The sequence below is a fragment of the Lolium rigidum genome, chromosome 1 (genome assembly GCF_022539505.1).
Source record: "Lolium rigidum isolate FL_2022 chromosome 1, APGP_CSIRO_Lrig_0.1, whole genome shotgun sequence".
NCBI classification, from domain to species: domain Eukaryota; kingdom Viridiplantae; phylum Streptophyta; class Magnoliopsida; order Poales; family Poaceae; genus Lolium; species Lolium rigidum.
This window is the reverse complement of record NC_061508.1, coordinates 38,691,694-38,710,595: the sequence shown is the minus strand read 5'-3', so window position 1 is coordinate 38,710,595 and position 18,902 is coordinate 38,691,694. Positions and strand designations below refer to the sequence as shown.

Below are 18,902 nucleotides of genomic sequence, written 5' to 3'. Positions count from 1 at the left end.
CCGGTGAAAGCGAAGATGCATAATCTTTCACACGTATGATTTTACTGGCGGTGATTGTATGCGATGCCAAGTTGTTAGCTCAGGGTGATGTGACTAGCAGTTAGGCATCTACTAGTGAAGTTTAAGCCAGTGATACCGGGAGAGATTCCTGGATCAACTGGCTGCATGCCAAATCTCACACAAGCTGCCACACCTCTGCTCGCGAGGAAATAGCAGATCACACCACTTGTTGGTGCTATTTTTGCAAAGAACCACAACAATGGTTTGTTGTTGCAAGGAACACCATATTTTGCTTTAATTGTTTGCACAGAACACATAAAAGTAATTAAGCAGCTTGATGGCCAATCCGTTAGCTAGGCTTACTGTTACATGGGCAATTCCTCTCGGTCTGCCGCATCGTCAGTTTGGACCAGCCCAATTGTCGTCTTTTTTTTTGTTTTGTTTCCTATTTTCCTTTTTTATGTTTATTTTTTCTAATTTTCAAAATCAGAATATTTTTAAAAATTACATATTTTTTAAATCCAACCATTTTTAAACATAAATTTTGTAATAGTCGACTATTTTATAAAACACTATGAACTACACGTGTATTTTATCAACACATACTACCTCCATCCCAAGGCTTATGCCACCCTTTCTCATTAGATGCATGGTGACAAAGTACATCGGGCATTCCTCGGGGTTATCGCTGCCGACGATGAGGCGCTGTCATCCAAGGTACTCCAATACCTTCGCGGCCTCCTCATCGTCCTCCTCCTCCTCCTTCACCTCCGGCTTCGGGACCATGAGGGTCCTGTCGCCGGAACCCGCGCGTCTCTGGTGCTGTCGCGCCGGTTCGCGGATTGTGATTGTGCCGTCGCCGCGTCTCCGTTTTGGGGGCGGTGTCCTGTACTCCTTCACCTCGCGCTTCGGCACGGTTTATACTTCCGTGTCAATGCAATGGGACTTACTAAGTGGCGGAATCATAATCCGCGAACTAGCGCGGCAGCAGCAGAGACGCGCGAGTTCCGATGGCAGGACCCTCCTCGTCCTGAAGCCGGAGGTGGAGGAGGATGAGGACGACGAGGAGGCCACGAAGGCCGTGAAGGTAGCGGAGTACCTTAGACAGCAGCGCCTTATCGACAGCAGCGACGACCCCGATGATTGCCCCAGGTACTTTGTCACCATCTAATGAGAAAGGGTGGCATAAGCCTTGGGATGGAGGTAGTATGTGTTGATAATATGCATGGGTAGTTCATAGTGTTTTATAAAATAGTTTACTATTAAAAAAATTGTTTAAAATTTGGTTGGTTTTTAAAAATATGCAATTTTTAAAAATATTCTGACTTTGAAAATTATAAAAAATAAACATAAAAAGGGAAAATCGGAAACGAAACAAAAAATAAACGGTAGTTGGGCCGGTCCAACTGACGACGCGGCAAACCGAGAGGAATTGCCCGCGTAACAGCCTGGCTAACGGATTGGCCATCAAGCTGCTTGCTTAATTACTTCTATGTGTTCTGTGCAAACAATTAAAGAAATATATGGTGTTCCTTGCAACAACAAACCATTATTGTGGTTTTTTGCAAAAATTGCACCAATAAGTGGTGTGATCTGCTATTTCCTCCTGCTCGCCGAAGCATCGAACTGCTGTGACCTCGACGTTGACTCGTATAGCTGTAGCCGTCACCGTACCTTACAAAGGATAGGCTCCAGCGCTAGATGCCACTGCGTTTCTTACCAGATACACACGGCCGGACGGTAGTGAGTGAAGCTGAGCGAGAACAAACGAACAGAGGTCGCAGCTGTACAAACTACTGCTCCATCCTATCGATAAGTGTTAGAGCATCTCTAGCCGCGTTCCCCAAAGCGTCCCAAAACGCGCCGGATTGAGCGTTTGGGGGACGCGTTTCGTTCGTGCCGCGTTTGGGGGACGTCGCTCCCCAGTCGCGTCCTCCAAACAAAATTTTGGACATTTTAAACTTAACGAGATTCGATTAGATTCGTCCAAACTTACATAGATTCGAACGAAACTTGACTAAATTTAAACTAAACCTAATCTAGAACCACAAGCGGTGGCCGGAGGCGTCGTAGTACTGCTGGAAGTTGTACATCTCGTCGGTGACGACCTCCTGCTTGACGCGCTCGGGGACGGGCTCGTCCTTCACCAAGCCGCTTGGTCCTACCTCGCCGTCGTCGGTGAGGTCCACGAGCGGCTTGCCGGAGTCGCGGATGGACATGGCGATCGCCGCCTTGACGTCGCCCCTCCAGGCGTCCTTGTCGCTGAGCGACGCCAAGAACGCCGCCCGCAGACCTGGGCAGTCCTCGGGGTCATCGCTGCTGGCGATGAGCCGCTGCAGCCGCTTGTACTCCGCCATCAGCGCCGCCTGCGACGCTTCCTCCGGCTCCTCCTTCACCTCCGGCTTCGGGATGAGGAGGGCGCCGTCGCGCCTCCCTTGCTGCTGCCGCTGCCGCCACGCCTCGTGTTCACGGGCGTCGCCGGCTCCTCCTTGACCTCCCATTTGGGGGCGGTGTAGGGCGCCGAGCGGTACGACGAGGACGGCATCGATCGCGCCGGTCCTGAGGAAGAAGAGTGCGAGGAGGACGAGTACGTCGTCCTCCTCGGCTGCCATTGCGGTGGTCCTCCTCGAGGAGACGGTGGCGGTGACGACGGCGTCTCCAACTTTGGAGCGCCGTTGCGGATGTCGCGGATGACGTTCTCGAGGGTGCGCCCCGGAATGCCCCAGAACAGGGCGCGGCCGTCCTTGTTCCAACCGTTGGGCCCGCCGAGGAGGCCCTGGGTGCTGTGCATCTCGACGTCGTACTTCGCCTTGAAGTACGTCTTCCACCAGGCGTCGTTGTCGTTCGCCGCCCACGTCGGATCCTGCCGCTCGGCGGCGGTGAGTTGAGCCCGCCGGGCCCTGATGCCGTCCCTCCATTGCTCCGTGCCCGGCTTCGGCGGCGGCGGGACGCCAATGCCATTCACGGCCATCTTCCAGCCGCCGCTGCTTGGCAGTCGCATGTCCGGCGGGCTGGATATTGGGCGTGGTACAGCGCCCACGCCTCCGGCACGGTTAGGCTGCCGCGGCCGAAGCCGTTCGTGGCGGCGATCTTGCGGGAGGACGAGGTCGACATTGTCTGGAGCGGCGAGGAGAAGATCTGGGAGGGGGGAGGCGGCGGCGACGAGAAGGTTTGGGAGCGGTGAGAGTTTGGGACAAACCGCAGGGCGTCTTAATGTACAGCGGCGGCAGCGGGGTGGTAGGCGACGGGGTTTTAGGCTTCCGAGCCGCTGACGCGTCGGGCCCGCGTCGGTTCGCCTCGCTTTTCGTTGTGTCCGGCGTGCCCGGAGCGTCCGCTGTGGGACGGGGACGGGCTCGGGGCACCGAACACCGTATCGGGGCGCGCCGGACAAAAATAGTCTTTGGGGGATGCGGCTGGAACGTTTTTTTGGTCCGGCGCGCCCCAAATTGCTTTGGTGGACGCTTTGGGGGACGCGGCTGGAGATGCTCTTAGTATCGATTTGGAGGGAGTACACAAAGCATTTCATGGATATTATGTGGTGTGGCAAGAGTTGTGGCAATTTAGGATGAGATATTTAAATATTTCTTCAAAGTTCAAAGCATGTCATTCAAAACATTCAGCAAAAGTAACTGTATTTCTTTTTTTGAGAATTTGGCAGGCACGATATATTAATAGAAGAAGATTTGGCTCAGTTAATCAGGGAAAACCAGACCCAGAAACCATACAGAGTGGCCGAGTTTATGAGGAAAACCGGCCCAAAAACCGCACAAACATCGAAGCCTCATCGCCCACACGATACCAGACCGCCGACGACCAAACACACACCACCAAACCTGGAGCCGCTGCTTCGGCGTCCCCTGCTCGGAGGCAAGCCGCAACGCCGCACGGCATGGACATCTTGTTGCCCAAACTACCAAGGCGACCACCCACAGACCACGAACGCCGCGCCAAAAGATCCGGGGCCGCCGCCCCGACATGCCAGCCACACCGACCGCCCCGTCGTGTAGGCCGGGCCGACGAGCTCGCTACCCACGTAGCACCAACACGCCACCCATGCCTTGCTAGACCATGACCACACCCCATGGCGTCATCGCTGCAAGACCATCCGAGGCCGCCGCCTCGGCGCACGTCAAACGTCCGGGACCACCGCCCCGGCATCCACCATCCTCGATGACAAGGCAACCATGCACAACTGCCACGCATCTACCGCACCACGAGGAACATGGACTCTAAAACCGGCGCCTTCAAGAAGGTAATGGAACAGTGTGTCGCCACCGCCCGCTCCGAGGAGCAGAGGCTTTCACCCGGAGAACGCATCAACTCGCGACTGCAGGAGACCAAGCTCCCCGATGAAGCCCTCAACAGGGAAAACGGTTCCCAGGGGCACCGCCAACATCGGCACCAATTGGTGCGAAGCTTTCGCCTGGAGTGTCAACACTGTCGGTAGGCCCAACGCAGGCCCAGGAAGTAGGCGTGCCTAGCCGAGCAGGGGACCTTGTTGTCGTCCACCAAACACCCACCACTTCGCCTGAGAAGCGCATCCTGGCCAGACTGCTGCAGGAGGCAGCAGATCCGACCGCCGACCACCGAGCCGTCGGGAGCCCAGGCCGCCAACCGACGTCGCCCCGGACACAGGCCCGTCGAAGCCCAGATCAGGCCCGACCGCTGCAGTCCCCGCACCTCAGGGCCCTCCCAGCCAGATCGCGCCATGGCCGGGCGTCGTCGGACTGCGAGCAGGAGGCTGCAGCGAGGCCGGCGAGGGGCGCGGGAGGGGCGGAGGACGGCGACGACCTTCGAAGCCCAGCACGGCGTCTTCCCTCCGAGACGAGCGTGCGAGATCCCGAGAGGCATAGGGCCTCGCCGCCCCCTTCATCAGCGGCGGACGGCTTAGCCGTCGCCGGCCTCGGGAGACGACGAGGGAGCGGGCGGGGGGGGCTAGGTGGTGGCAGCGGGGGGCTAGGGTTTGGCTCCCCTGTCGCTTGGAGGAGGCGACCGAGGGGAGCGGGTGTTGTTTAACAGAAGAGCTTGGTGCCGTGCCAAATTTTTGGCGGAGCTTCCCTCGGCATAACTGTATGTCATGATGTTCCAAGTGTAGACAATATGTTAGACAAGGGATTATGACTGCCATTGCAATATATACTCCCTCCTCAAAATTATAAAGCATGTACTTATATTCTAGCTCAAACTTTTGTACATTGATCAGGTTTGTAGAAGAAAATATGAATATCTATATTACCAGACAAATATTCCCTAAAAAAAACATTTCATTATAGATATATTGTTGGTGATTTGGTATTGTAGATGCCGATACTTTTTCATTGAACCAAACTCAGAAAACAAAAATTTACTTACAAGAAAATGTGACTTATATTCTGGAAAGGAGAGTATGGTGCAGAATCATGGTCATATGAGATCTTCATAACTAGAAGAAGTTTACGGTTGACATTGTCATAATGTGACACCTCTATTGGAAAACCATATATATTTCATCAAATTGGCCAAAAAAAATCCCCTGGTCTTGGTGAAAGAACCAAGACAACCAGGTAAACAACTATATGGGGTGGGTAAAGGTGTGAGCTATGGCCGTTTAGGTAGGGTTCATCATGAGCAAGTGATAACGGTTAGGTGTGTATATAAAGGAAAATCTTTATGAAGCAAGTGCTCAGAGCATAACTGCATCACAAAGTTTAACTATTTGCGGAGGTTTCCAGTTTTCAACTGTCTCCGAATTATTGGAGGCAGTCGACCAGAATGCAACCCTCTCGGACTGGTTGTGTTCGGACTTCGGAGACGGTTTATTTTCCTGAATTTGCTCCGTGACACTTCTTTTTTTTTTGAGTGTTCACCGGGAGGAGCAAAGCTCCCACCTGAATATATTTTCTCATTACGTCACGTGGACGGGGGTGAAAAAAGGCCCCAGGGTTTTGGCAGCAAAGTTACAAGGGGGAGGGGGAGGTGCACCCAACGCAAGGGGGTGACCACAAAGGGGATTACAGTCGGACAGGAAGGAGGTAAGTGAGCCACAGGTCGACGTCGTCACGGCAATCCAGGGGGAGCCGCGCGCGCCAGAGGACCGCGTCATCACGACACCGTTTGCGAATCAGAGAGAGAGAGAGGAAGGAGCCCTTCGAAGACAATGCCGTTCATGTGCTTCCACAGATGCCAGAAACAGAGCAGCCGGAGAGTCGAGGCCGTGCGAACAGGGGTAGAGGCCGGCAGGGGGCAGCCGATGCCATGGCGATCATGGCCTCCGCGGCGATGGGAGGAGCGCCAAGAGCGCACCAGAACTGCCGGGCGAAGCGGCAGTGGAACACAATGTGAGCAGGCATCTCCAGGTGGTCGTCACAGATGGGGCAACGGCTACCATCCGCGTCCAGGATACCTTTCCGAAGCAGGTTCGATCGGCACTGGATGCGGCCCTTCATCAACAACCAAGCGAAGAATTTGACACGGGGCGGGGCGGAGTTGTGCCAAACAAAGTCAGCGTGCTCGTCGCGGACGCCGCTGTCCGAGCAGATCTTGTATAAAGCACTCGTCTTCAGGCGTCCGCCCTCCCGAGCGCACAGGGGAAGAGTGCGGCTGTCAGAGGCCGCGGACAGACAGGTACTGCCTGTTGTATTGTGATCCAAATTCATATACTAAAGGGAGTCTAACTTCTGACGAGCGGAGCGAGGACCGGTACGGTACGGATCGTTGGCACCGCCTATATATACATCTTGTAAGCCTCCGGCTAGGGTTTATCAGATTATAAGATGTCCCAAGGCGTTTGTAAACACTCCCCGATATAGTGAAGTTTTGTTGGCTGGCGCCCGTGGTTTTTTCCCCTTCTGTGTTGGAAGGGGTTTTCCACGTTAAATCTTGTGTCTCCGCTGCGTTTTCCTTTATCGTTCTTCGTTATTTGCTTGTCGCTTTTATAACAAGTGGTATCAGAGCCCGTGTTTCAATCTAGGGTTTGCGACATGTCTTCCTTGAAGTTCGATCTACCGCAGCTGGATTATACCACGAGATTTTCTCTGTGGCAAGTGAAGATGAGGGCGATCCTTACCCAATCTTCTGATCTGGATGAAGCTCTTGATGGATTTGATAAGAAAGATGCCAAGACATGGACAGACGAAGAAAAGAGGAAAGACCGTAAGGCTTTTTCATTAATTCAGCTTCATCTATCCAACAATATCTTGCAGGAAGTGCTGGCTGAGAAATCCGCAGCGGCGCTGTGGTTGAAACTGGAATCGATCTGCATGTCCAAAGATCTAACCAGTAAGATGCACGTGAAGATGAAGTTATTCTCGCACAAGCTACAAGAAGGTGCGTCAATGATGAATCACCTATCAATCTTTAGAGAGATCGTTTCTGATTTGCTGTCCATGGAGGTAAAATATGATGATCAGGATCTCGCTCTTATACTGTTAGTCTCGTTGCCTAATTCTTTTGCGAATTTTCGAGACACCTTGTTATACATCCGTGATGAACTAACCCTTGCCGAAGTTTATGAGGCCCTCTAGCAGAGGGAAAAGATGAAATCTATGGTGCAGGTAGAGGGTTCGTCATCTAAGGCAGAAGCACTGCAGGTCCGAGGCAGGACCGAGAATAGAAACAACAACTACAACAACTACAACAGAGATAAGAGCAAGACCGACAGAGGTCGCTCAAAGTCCAAGGGACGAGATAGTAAGTTCCGCAAGTACTCGTAAGAAAACTAGCCACAATATTGATGATTGCTGGAAGTTGCGGAACAAAGAGAAAAGAAACGGTACTTACCAACCGAAAAACAAATCCGAGGGTGATGGTAAGGCTGCGGTTGTTTCCGAGTGATAATTACGAAGGCGATTGCCTAGTTGTGTTTGCTTGGTTGTGTTTACGGTAATGATGAGTGGATTCTTGATTCTGCATGTTCGTTTCATATTTGCTTGTAACAAAGAGCTGGTTCGAGTTCTTATGAGTTTGTGCAGAGTGGAGATGTTGTGCATATGGGAGATAACAACCCACGTGAGATCGTGGGCATTGGCTCCGTTCAGATCAAGATGCATGATGGCATGACACGCACTCTGGCAGATGTGAGACACATACCTGGCATGGCCAGAAATCTGATCTCTCTCAGTACCCTTGATGCTGATGGTACAAACACTCCGGTTCTTGCGGAGTTCTGAAGGTATCAAAAGGTTCTCTCGTTCACATGATAGGTGATATGAATTCTGCAAAGTTATATGTTCTTAGAGGTAGCACATTGTCTGGTATTGCTGCTGCTGTTATTCACGATGAACCTGGTAAAACTAATCTGTGGCATATGCGTCTTGGACATATGAGTGAACATGGCATGGCAGAATTGCACGGAGAGAGACCTGCTAGATGGCTGCAATTTGAGTAAGCTTGAGTTACGTGAGCACTCGCATTTTTGGTAAGCATAAAAGAGTTAAATTCAATGCTTTCGTTCATACCACTAAAGGGATTTTAGATTATGTACATGCTGATGTGTGGGGACCTTCCCGCAAGACTTCTCTTGGTGGTGCAAATTACATGCTTACTATCATAGATGATTACTCCAGAAAAGTGTGGCCTTTCTTTCGAAACATAAATCTGATGTGTTTGATGCTTTTAGAAAGTGGAAAGTTATGGTAGAGAAGCAAACGAGAAAGAAAGTTAAATTACTTCGTATCGACAATGGCATGGAGTTTTGTTCTCTCGTTTTCAATGATTATTGCAGCGATGAAGGCATTGTCAGGCAACACACCATCCCATATACTCCTCAGCAGAATGGTGTGGCGGAGAGAATGAACAGAACCATCATCTCCAAGGCTCGCTGCATGTTGTCTAATGCTGGTATGCATAGACGTTTCTAGGCTGAAGCAGCATCCACCGCCTGTTACTTGATAAACAGGTCACATTGTATTCCGCTTGATAAGAAAACTCCTATTGAGGTATGGTCTGGTTCACCTACTGATTATTCACAGTTGAGAGTTTTCAGTTGCAATGCTTATGCTCATATTGATAATGGAAAGCTAGAGCCTAGGCATGTTAAGTGCGTGTTTCTTGGTTATGGTTCAGGAGTTAAGGCATACAAGTTATGGAATCCTGAAACTAAGAAAGTGTTGCATAGCAGGAATGTAGTCTTTAATGAGGTTGTCATGTTTTATAAGAGTTCATCTACATATGTTACTGATGCTGTTGATTTTTCGATAATTCGATGATGAACAACAGAGGATTAGCGTGCAGGTGGAGCACGCGGAGGAGAAAGAAAATGATGTTGCTGAAAATGATAACACTGTTGTTCAGCACTCACCACATGTTTTGCAGCAAACAAATAGTTCCATTGCTGCTGATAGACCGAGGCGTAACAAAGGTCCACGTCCTCGTTTAATTGAAGAATGTAATCTTGTTCATCATGCTTTGAGTTGTGCTGAACAGGTGGAGCATGATACTGAACCTGCTACATATACTGAGGCCGTTGCATCCGTTGACCGCGTGAACTGGATTTTTGCTATGCAAGAGGAGATGCAATCGCTTGACAAGAATGGCACATGGGATGTTGTGCCCTTTCCTAAACAAAAGAAGGTTGTCTGCTGTAAGTGGATATTTAAAAGAAAGGAAGGTTTGTCTCCTAATGAGCCTCCGAGGTTTAAGGCAAGGTTAGTAGCAAAAGGTTTCAGCCAAATTCCAGGTATTGATTATAATGATGTATTCTCTCTGGTTGTGAAGCATAGTTACATTTGTGCATTCTTTGGTATTGTGGCTATGCATGATCTTGAGCTTGAGCAGCTAGATGTAAAGACTGCTTTTCTGCATGGTGAGCTTGAGGAGGAGATATACATGGAGCAACCTGAAGATTTTATTGTGCCTGGTAAGGAGGATCTTGTTTGCAAGTTGAAGAGGTCCCTTTATGGTCTGAAACAGTCTCCAAGACAATGGTATAAAAGGTTTGATTCGTTTATGATTGCACATAAGTTTAAGTGATCTCAGTATGATAGTTGTGTTTATATCAAGTTTGTTAATGGATCACCAATATACTTGCTGTTATATGTTGATGATATGTTGATTGCTGCCAAGAGCAAGAAAGAGATCACTACTTTAAAGTCACAATTAAGTAGTGAGTTTGAGATGAAGGATCTTGGTGCTGCTAAGAAAATACTAGGTATGGAAATTACAAGAGACAGAAAATCTAGTGTGTTATTTCTTAGTCACCAGAATTACATTCAGAAAGTTCTTCATCGTTTTAATATGCATGATGCAAAGTCTGTTAGTACACCTATGGCTCCTCACTTTAAATTGTCAGCATTGCAATGTCCTAGTACTGAGGAAGATATTGAGTACATGTCACGAGTTCCATATTCTAGTGTTGTTGGTTCCTTGATGTATGCCATGGTTTGTTCTCGCCCTGATTTATCATATGCAATGAGTTTGGTCAGTCGATACATGGCTGATCCTGGTAAAGAACATTGGAAAGTTGTTCAGTGAATTTTCAGGTACCTTCGTGGCACATCTAAAGCTTGCTTAAGTTTGGCAAGACCGGTGAGGGACTTGTAGGCTATGTGGATTCAGATTTTGCTGCCGATTTCGATAAGAGAAGATCCCTCACGGGTTATGTGTTCACTGTTGGTGGATGTGCTGTGAGTTGGAAGGCAACGTTACAATCTGTTGTTGCCCAATCTACGACCGAAGCAGAATATATAGCAATTAATGAAGCTTTCAAAGTGTCTGTTTGGTTGAAAGGTTTGTATGCTGAGCTTTGTGGAGATGATTCTTGCATTAACTTGTTTTCTGACAGTCAAAGTGCAATATACCTTACTAAAGATCAAATGTTCCATGAGAGGACAAAGCACATTGATATCAAGTACCATTATGTTCGCGACATTGTTGCTCAAGGTAAACTGAATGTATGCAAGATAAGTACTCATGATAATCCTGCTGATATGATGACAAAGCCAGTTCCTGTTTCCAAGTTTGAGCTTTGCTCGAGCTTGGTTGGTATAACTGTTTAGCCCAAGTGGCTGTTGGCGCCAGCAAGTGTTTTTCTTTGTTGTTTAGGAGATTGTTGAAGTTCATGCTACAAGATGGAATTTGTTTCAAGGTGAAGTTTGTTATATTGTGATCCAATTTCATATACTAAAGGGAGGCTAACTTCTGACGAGCGGAGCGAGGCCCGGTACAGTACGGATCGTTGGTACCACCTATATATACATCTTGTAAGCCGCCGGCTAGGGTTTTTCAGATTATAAGATATCCCACGACTTTTGTAAACACTCCCCGATATAGTGAAGTTTTGCTGGCTGGCGCCCGTGGTTTTTTCCTCTTCTGTGTTGGAAGGGGTTTTCCACGTTAAATCTTGTGTCTCCGCTGCGTTTTCTTTTATCGTTCTTCGTTATTTGCTTGTCGCTTTTATAACACTGCCAATGACCAGCAGCAGCTCATCCCGCTGCCGAGCGGCCATAGTCGAGAGCCTAGCCCCATCCGTGACACTTTCCAAGCCCAGCCACCTCCGATGTCATATTACTGAGGAGGTTCGACGCGCAAAACTATCTCTATTGGCTCGTCTTGGTTAGATGATCATATAGTATTGACCCTCTTTGCGAATATATAGTATTGACCCTTTTTTTTGCGAATATATAGTATTGACCTGCTCTACTAATTCCCTACAATACTATCCTTCTACCAAACTTATTATTCCTAACTTATTATATTATTATTCAAGGTTATGTGGATCATCTTGATGCAGATGCTTGGAAGCAATAGACCTCTTTTCTATCTTAGGAAAAACCAAGACCATAGTTCGGTATACCATCGAACTCAGTTTTGCTATCCATTTGCATTTAATAAATTGTTACATGCATCGCTACCACGTAAGCACCGCTATTCTCTAGTCCTTGGCCTATCGACCCACATTGTCTTATTACGGTGACGGATTTTAGTCATTCTGAATGTTGCTGGTCGCTAGCTGCCAATTGTAAATGAACGTATGGCCTAACATACCGTCGCTACTGAATGTATTCCTTTCATGCAAAACCGTTTCGCGCAGATATAAATTATGTAAAATGCAAAATTTGCCTAACAGATGCTATCTAGCTACTGAACTATAGTTCTTTGACATGAGAATCGAGGTGCTCGAAGAAGGTGTAGATTAAATTGCTTTGGCTATGACTTGAGTGCTAAACACTCAAAGTAAAGCAACTTTGAACTTCATCATGCTCGATTGCAATGTACTAGGATCCAGGCGAGCGACAGAGACATCTTGACCGAAATGGCAGAGAACTACAGACGAAGAAGATAGCGGCCGGTGAGCAGTGATAATAACTATAGAAAAGGATAACTGAACATTTCTTCATGGAGAAACTAACCTTTATACCATGACGTCTCATCGAAGCAAATCACGAGTACAATTAGCTAATCTGAGGATAGCTATGCTACATGCTTTTGGCTTGTCCGCCAAGAGGGAAAAGAGAGCTCGTTCGTCGTAGGTCGTACTCCAGCTAACCACCATTCCTGACTCTGCTGCGGATTAAGACACTCACACCTCGAGGTAGTTGATGAAAACAACATGTTAAAGGTGATTTTGTCGGAACAAAAGTAGGTGGAGTGAGATGCACCTCATGCACGTACAGCCTGAAATAGGGGCACCACCCATAATGCATTCATATACTCACTACCGGTCCGATTTTAACTACCGACCCAAGTTTAGCATTTTCTTGTATTTATCCTCAAACTGATCCGAGCTTTAATCTACCATCATTACCTGAGTGAAACATAAGGACGGTTCAGATTAAACGATATATGTTCAGGATTTGCGGTAGGATGCTGAGATTAAACGATACTACGATATCTCTTCGAAGGTAACACTGTTTTAAAATTTAGGGATCTATGAAGCACAAACCTAAATCCATATACCGTTAAAAGGGGACTTTTATGACTGTGTCATTATTTGAGTAAACTCGGTTTGTGCCACTATATCCGCTAAATTGGATGGATGCCACTAACTTCGACGACGTTGTTGTTTCTATGCCACTGGATGATCTTGACACCAACAACCGTTAGGTCTGGCTAACTTGACGTCTTTTTGACTCATTTTCTTACATGTGGGGCCTTCCCTAATCCCTATATCTCCGGCGGGAGATACGAAAAAAACAGATTTTTCTTTAACTAACATACAGGTCCCACCACTTTGCCCTGTCAGCAGCGACAACAAAACGGTCAACAAAGTATATTCAAGTCTGGCCCATGTCATGATGCGCTTGCTCTAGGCTTGCGAATGGAGCATGAGCATGATAGGCATGTCGAATGGAGCGCGACGAGAATATCGATCGTGTCCCGAAAGAAGAAGGAGAAGGAGAAGAATGATGTGAGAATACATGAATGGATACATGGGCTCCTACAATATTCCCAACACCGTTTCCAATGAAGATGAAGATGCTAATGGAGAAGATGTGGCATGAGTGTTGTTTGCATTGTTTTTATGATTTTGATGTGCTTGTATGAACTTTGATTGTGTTTGTGAACTTTTTTGTCTTGAACTATGCTATGCTTGTGAACTATGTCATGCATTTGAACTATGCTATGATGATGAAGCTATGATTTTGAATTTATGTGTTATTTATGTGTGTGTGTGATGATTTTGTAAAAAAAAAATAGATGCATATGTTTATCACTTGTGTTTGACCTTGCAAAGTGTGGTGTGTTGCAGCTGGCTACATGGCCTATTTAGACTTTTAGCGCATCTGAAAAAGCAGGGGTTGCACATCTTATTTTAATGTATTTAAAAATGCGGCAACCCCTAAAAACTGCTATTTTGGTGCCCCAAAACCAAAAAGTGGTACCCTATATTAGTCAAGTAAAATACGCTATGATAAAATAGCATCGGTCTTAAAATACGCATTAGCATAATATAACGCGCTATAACATGATATCACATATTAGCAAGACATTGTACACTCATTAATTTAGCGTAGGCTATTCAGATATGCTATAACGCGCTATTAGCATCAAAATAACGCGTTATCTTTTTTCATGATTTTAGTGCCCAAAAACCACTATCATTGCACTCTTTCGCTCGAAGTGGTGGGCCGTGTCAAGATTCACACGGCAAAATGAATGTGTGCCTCTTGATTCGTGGAGATAATGATCTTCTCATCTCAGGTCAATGCTCACGGCGTTCATATCAGCTGCGTGGAATTCGTATGCTCTCACTCGATCGATCATCCACACAATGTGTATCACTTGTGTGCTACTTCAACTTCTCACGCGTCCATCCAGCCTAACTGCGTACCAGCTCGTACTCAACAGCACTGTTAGAGATATGTTAGGCAGCTCGTACTCAACAGTTAGAGATATATATACTATCTCCCGACCTAATTAATCCACGCATCCACGTGCTAATAATATGCATAAACGGCACCTCGATTAAATCCGACCAGAGGGAATATTAGGCAGCTAGAGATGTCACGGAATTGTATAGAATTTATAGATCATATTTTACCGTATTTTTGGAAAAGTTTCTTAGCCCCCAAATTTTATACTTCAATATATACTCGCTCTAAGAGACTCAATACAATATCCATCACATTACCACCAATCTCTCTTCCTTGCTATCGTTCTACATGGTATCAGAGAGGCACGATCTTTGATCTAGCCGCCGTAGAAGCTTTCGCGCCGCGCTACCCCCGGGGTGTTATTTTGTTTCAAAACTATTTTCTTTTATTATTTTCCTGTTTTGTTTCAAAGCCATTTTCAAATAGATTTTTATATAGGAAAATAAGCAGAGTAGAATATATTTTAATTAGAGATAGAAGAGGGGATTAATTTTAGCAATAGAAATAGGGTTTAATAAAACTCCATGACCTACTCAGGAGGCTGCATAGCCCGTAGGAGGGTTCATCCGCTGATTGGTTGATCGGCTACCCTCGAGTCTTTTTTCGGATATGTAGATCGGTTTCATTTTTACTTTGCCGGTCGTTTGATTGGTATTTTCTTTTTTGATTTACCCATCATAGATCGGATTGAATCGCACATCATTGAGTCATCATGTGCCTCTACTCCAACATTGTCATCGACTCTACACCAACTCGTCTTCATCAACTGTGTGGCAAGGCCGGAAGTGTCGTAGAAGGGACGCATGCATGCTTTGCTGCCGGCTGCCCTAGTCCATGCGGTCTCCATCGCCGGTTCGTCTTCGTCTTCATCATCCGACATGACCGACAATGTCATCAACGACTCCGATCTGCGCTCGCATGCCGCGCGTGCCCAGCCACTCGGGTGCGCTTGCGCCCAGCTGTTCGTGCATGCCGCATGCATCCTCCCTAACCTCTCGCCCCCTGCCGCAGACTCCGCCCGGCCATGGCTCGCTCCGACCGCTCCAGATCCAACCGGCTTCGCCCACCCCTGGCCTGCTCCGCTCGCCCGCCTCCGGCACCCGCTCACCGGAATCGTTCTCTGGCGGTGGCAGAGTTCCAAGTTGAGCATTCCCTCCCACCAACCATTTTTTTTTCAATGGGGTAGTGCTGCAAATGCTTGGTCTAAATTTGGGTATATGGAGCATTTGGGCTCGGGATGGGGTATTTCTGCATCCAAAATTGTTGATTTCGCAAATTTACGGTATATAGTGGGGACGTTCTTTTGGCTCGTTTCCGCATACTAGCGGTTATTATCCAGTTTTGCCCCGAATGCGGTATCTATTAGAGCATCTCCAGTCGCGTCCCCCAAAACGTCCTCCAACGGTTTTTGGGTGCGCCGGGCATTTTTCGGCCCCAGTCGCGCGCTCCAAAGCCTTCTTCCACCCGGCGTGGCCCAATACGGTGTCTGCGTCCCGAGCCCTTCCCCGCTCCACATGGGATGCTCCGAGCGCCGGACAAAGCGAGAAGCGAGGCGGGGAGTGGCAGGCCCGACGCGTCATTAACACACGAATGAAGCGCCGCAGCTTTGACTTATTGGCGATGGAGGGGCAGGCAAGACGTCATGTCGGTGATGCGCCTCGCTAACGCGTCTTTGTGCCTCCTCCACGCGTCGCCGCCGTTCGCACGCCACCGCGCATTCCCGCTCTTTCTTCCTACGGCTTCTAGCCTCTTCCCGCGCTTTCTTCACGCCTCTTCTCACGTCGTTGGCGCCTATAAAAGGCCTCCTCTGCTCAATGAACGCCACCACAGCCACCGACATCTCTTTCTCCGCCACAACACATGCCTCGTCGCCTACGCACCCCCTACCCAATGATGAGCCGCGCCGGCGGCGACCAGTTGCCTCCACTACCGTCTCCACCTCCACCTCCATCTCCACCACCACCGGAGTTTGATGTCGACCCGGAGGCTGCGGAGAACGAAGCGTGGAAGGAGGTGGCACTAGCGGACACCATAGCGATGTTCGACGTAGCCACGGCGGAGGAGACATGCCTCCGCCGGGCGGAGGAGATGGGCGAGCGGCGGCATGCAAAGCAGCTGCAGCGGCGCCGCCGTCCGGGCGAGATGGAGTTGTGGCGGCGTGTAGACGAGTTGTACGCGCAGCGGCACATTGAGGAGCTGCAAGAGCGGTTGCGGATGCGGGAGCTCCATCAACGGCAGCGGCAGGAGGCGGTAGAGCAGCAGCTGCGGGAGGAGGCGGCGGCAGCGGCAGCAGAAGCGGCGGCTTGGGAGGCGGATGCGTTGGCGGCGGCGGCGCAAGTGGAGGGGAGGAGGAGGAGGCGCTAAATTTTTGTGACCAAATAGCCTATTTTCCAAAAAAAAAAAACAAAAAATTAACCATATATAGATCGCGTTGGCAAAATAGGTGGCCACAGAGAGCAGACTTAAATGGTCAGGCAGACGGCCGGCTATCCAAAAAGACGCAAACGGACGTTAGAGCGTGCACATTTGAATCGGCCCGTTGAAGATGGCTTTAGCCTCCAACATCCGACAATCTCTCTCCCTATCTGTCATTCTGCAAGCACAAGCCAGTCGAGGAGGCGTCAGAGTCAAACCATATGCATGTTGTTGCCGTCCTCAGCTGACTTATGCTTCACAGGCCAATTAACGTCCATGTCAGAAAGAACAAAATGCAACAGCCACAAAAGCGCAGGTTGTTTTTTCGTTCTCAAGCAATCTTATTTTAAGATTGTTAGTTACTGGATTCTGCCCAGAAGTAAGCATCAGTAGGCAGTCACCAACTACTGTTCCCGTGCATTATCGAATGATTAATCCAATCACGCCTCGGCAGTACTATATACTACTCCCAGTAATCTGCTGGTGCGAATGGAACAAACATAAATAGTAAGCGGAACAATCCCAGTACTAGCTCTAGGTAATCTTGGTCAGTGCCTGTAGCTACCGCCTACCGACCATGAAGCGGCAGCTCGCGGCGACGCTGCTGGTCCTGATCGCGCTGCCGGCGTACGTCCGGGCCGCCGGGATCATGGCGCTGCTCACGCACGCCGACGCCGGGCGCGGGCTCGCGAGGCCCGAGCTCGTGCGGCGCATGGCGCACCGCACCAGGGCGCGGCGGCGTCTGCTCTCGTCGTCGCACTCGCACGCGAAGGAGACTGGTCGGCCGTTGCGCGCCGGCCTCGGCGCCGGCGGGGGCGGCAGCATCGTGACGAACGAGTACCTGGTGCACCTGTCCGTGGGCACGCCGCCGCGGCCCGTGGCGCTGACGCTCGACACCGGCAGCGACCTCGTGTGGACGCAGTGCGCGCCCTGCCTCGACTGCTTCGACCAGGGCGTCCCGCTCCTGGACCCCGTCCGGTCCTCCACCTACGCCGCGGTCCCCTGCGACGCGCCGCTGTGCCGCGCGCTCCCGTTCACCTCCTGCGGCGGGGGAGGGTCCGGAGGGAGCTGGGGAGACCGGAGCTGCGTGTACGTCTACCACTACGGCGACAAGTCGCTCACCGTCGGCCAGCTCGCCACCGACCGCTTCACCTTCGAGCCCAGCGACGGCGGCAATGCCGATGACCGGCAGCTAACGTTCGGCTGCGGCCACTTCAACAAGGGCATCTTCCAGGCGAACGAGACCGGCATTGCCGGGTTCGGGCGGGGGCGGTGGTCGCTGCCGTCCCAGCTCGGCGTCACCAGCTTCTCCTACTGCTTCACCTCCATGTTCGACTCCAAGAGCAGCCTCGTCACGCTCGGCGCGCCGGCCGAGCTCCAGAGCAGCGGCAGTGTGTTCCAGTCCACCCCGCTGATCAAGGACCCCACGCAGCCGTCACTCTACTTCCTCAAGCTAAAGGGCATCAGCGTGGGCTCGACGCGGCTGCCGGTGCCGGAGCGGCGGCTCCGGTCGACGATCATCGACTCCGGCGCGTCGATCACCACGCTGCCGGAGGACGTGTACGAGGCGGTGAAGGCGGAGTTCATCGCGCAGGTCGGGCTGCCGGTCATCGGCCCGGAGGCCGGCTCGGCGCTTGACCTCTGCTTCTCAATGCCCGAGATGGCATCACTGTTCTGGCGGCGGCGGCGGCTACCGGAAGTGCCCGTGCACGTGCCGTCGCTGACGCTCCACCTGGACGGCGCCGACTGGGAGCTGCCGCGCGGCAACTACGTGTTCGAGGATCACGCCGCGCGCATCATGTGCCTGGTGCTCGACGCGGCGCCCGGAGACCAGACCGTCATCGGCAACTACCAGCAGCAGAACACGCACGTCGTCTACGACCTCGGCAACGACGTGCTGTCCTTCGCGCCGGCGCGGTGCGACGAGCTCGCGGCGTCGCTGTAGCGTTTGTGCATAACTCCTAGTACTGATCAGGTGAAACGCGCTGTAACGGTAGACTAATTTTGCGCTCGGTGCTTCGGCCGATTCTGCTTCTGAACTGGACCGTCCGTGTAGCTGATCCGACGGCGTAGACGTGCGCCCTTGCAACAAGGACAAGGGCAGGCTCTTTCGCTTGTACAGAGTTTTGAAATTGCCAAAGCAAACAGAGATTGTGTCCAAAAAAAAATCTTTGGATGGATTTCATTATTCTCCCC

General features: G+C 50.1%; 1 pseudogene; it reads left to right on the top strand.

The window, feature by feature from the left end:
• Positions 1-16,181: 16,181 nt before the first annotated feature.
• On the top strand, positions 16,182-18,664 carry LOC124706832 (annotated as a pseudogene).
• The last annotated feature ends 238 nt before the right edge of the window (positions 18,665-18,902 follow it).